Source organism: Chinchilla lanigera, unplaced genomic scaffold, assembly GCF_000276665.1.
Source record: "Chinchilla lanigera isolate Chin_1 unplaced genomic scaffold, ChiLan1.0 scaffold00071, whole genome shotgun sequence".
NCBI lineage: Eukaryota > Metazoa > Chordata > Mammalia > Rodentia > Chinchillidae > Chinchilla > Chinchilla lanigera.
In genome coordinates, this window is record NW_004955472.1 from 9,890,522 (window position 1) to 9,892,510 (window position 1,989).

Consider the following 1,989-nt stretch of genomic DNA (forward strand, 5'->3'; position numbering starts at 1 on the left):
TAGATATAGATATAGATATAGATAGATATATATAGATATATATATAAATTTCTGAAAAAAGAGAATGTTAGGATTTGGACTACAATTATTTAGTCCTTTTCAGTATTGGCTCTCCCAAGTCATTAGTATAAATTTATTTCACTTATTTTGATTTTCTTTACTTTCTTTCAACCCTTATTTTTGAGTTTCCAATGTAGAGGGATTGCGTGTGCTTTACTAAATTTATTCTAATACTTTTCACTTTATGCCATTAACATATATTTTCTTATTTCATTTTCCAAATTTTTGTTTTTGCTAAATGGTAATATACTTACTAAATTCAATTAGTAAGTCTAATATTTTATAATGTAATTCTTTGGGTTATGTTGTAGTTTGGGATTTTGCAAGGGCAGTGATATAATACAGGACACATGTCTTATAGGATTATTTATAAGAGTCAGCCAAAGAATCATATACAAAAAGAGAGTGCAGGAAATCTGTCCACACACTAATGACCAAAATATCCAGCTGAGGGCCTGAATCCTACAGTAATGCCCCGCATGAATCCAGCGAAGACCTACAGCTCATGACAACACCCCCCACGAGTCCAACTGGAGGCCAAGAGCTCACAGCAACATCTCATGCAGGCCTGTTTCATCGATCTGTGCTGGGAAGGCCCAAAGTTCAGTGGTGGATGCTACAAAGTCTGCCAGTGGAATGAAGGATCAGTGTCAGCAGGCTGAGGGATCCATATTGGAGCCAGGAAGGGACACTCAAAACAAGAATCAGAGCTCCCTGAAAAGTACCACAGCCATCCTCAGTAACAGTGAGGTCTGGAGGTCCTCAAATGATGAGGAAAGCAGAGTTCCCATCAGGAAAGCCAATGTGACAAGCTTCTCCAGGAGACCTGCAGTGCACCATCTTCTGCTCTGGAGCCAGGAAGTGATGCTCAAAGTGAGGACCAGAGCTCCCCTACAGTGAACTGCAGCCATCCTCAGTGACAACAAAATCCTGAGCTCCTCCTCTGATGAGAACAGCCAAGTTCATCAGGAAAGCCAGCACGACAAGGTCCTCCAGCAGAACAGCCCAAGTGAACCAGCAGCTCCCTACAACTTCTAACAGCACCCAACAGCTTCTACCAACTCCCAACAGCCTCTCTACTTCCAGTTCTGCCTCTTCTGTGGCTGGCAACAGTCCTCAGGTGGGCCTCCCACACCCAGCGCCACGCCGATTTAGTCCAGCTGGGTCTTACAAAATGACCACCAGTTGTCAGTCCACCACAGGTTTTTTCCTATACATGAAATCACTGTATTCAAATATTCACAATTTCTTAGTGTTCTTTTAAATATCTACTATTTATTTTTCTTATTTTAATGCACTGTTTGGACTTCCAAAACAACATGATGAAGAGGGGGAGATAATTGACATGATCGGATATAAAAGAAAAAGCTTTAAATGTTTTTCTTATTATGGCACTTATTGAAAGCCTTTGTGGGTAACATTGATCAGATTTTTAAAAATCTCTTTTATTCCTGCTTTCCTAACAGCTTTATTTTAATAAATGTATATTGAATTTTAATGAAAATAATTTCCTATTCATGTAGCAGACTTTAGGACTTGGACTGGGATTATTTAGACCTTTTCAAGGTTGAATCTGCCAAGTTGTTAATATAAATATTTTCCAGTTATTTAGATTTTCTATTATTCTATTAATGTGGAGAATTCTTATTGAATTTGGTATTTTTGTGTCACATTGTTGTTAAAAGTGATCTGTCCTCAATGAATTCCATCAAGTTTTAGTTTTGAATTTTTACTGATTTGTAAAAAGAAAAGTTTTTAAATGTTCTAGTTTTGAAAAAAAATCATCCATTTGAAACTAGAAAGTTTGGATATGTGTTTGTGTTTGAAAAAGCCCATAATCATATATTCAATTTCATTCATTATTTAATTATTCAGATTTCTTTTTTGTATTTACTATTTTTAATTTACTAAAAATTTGTTCATTTCTTT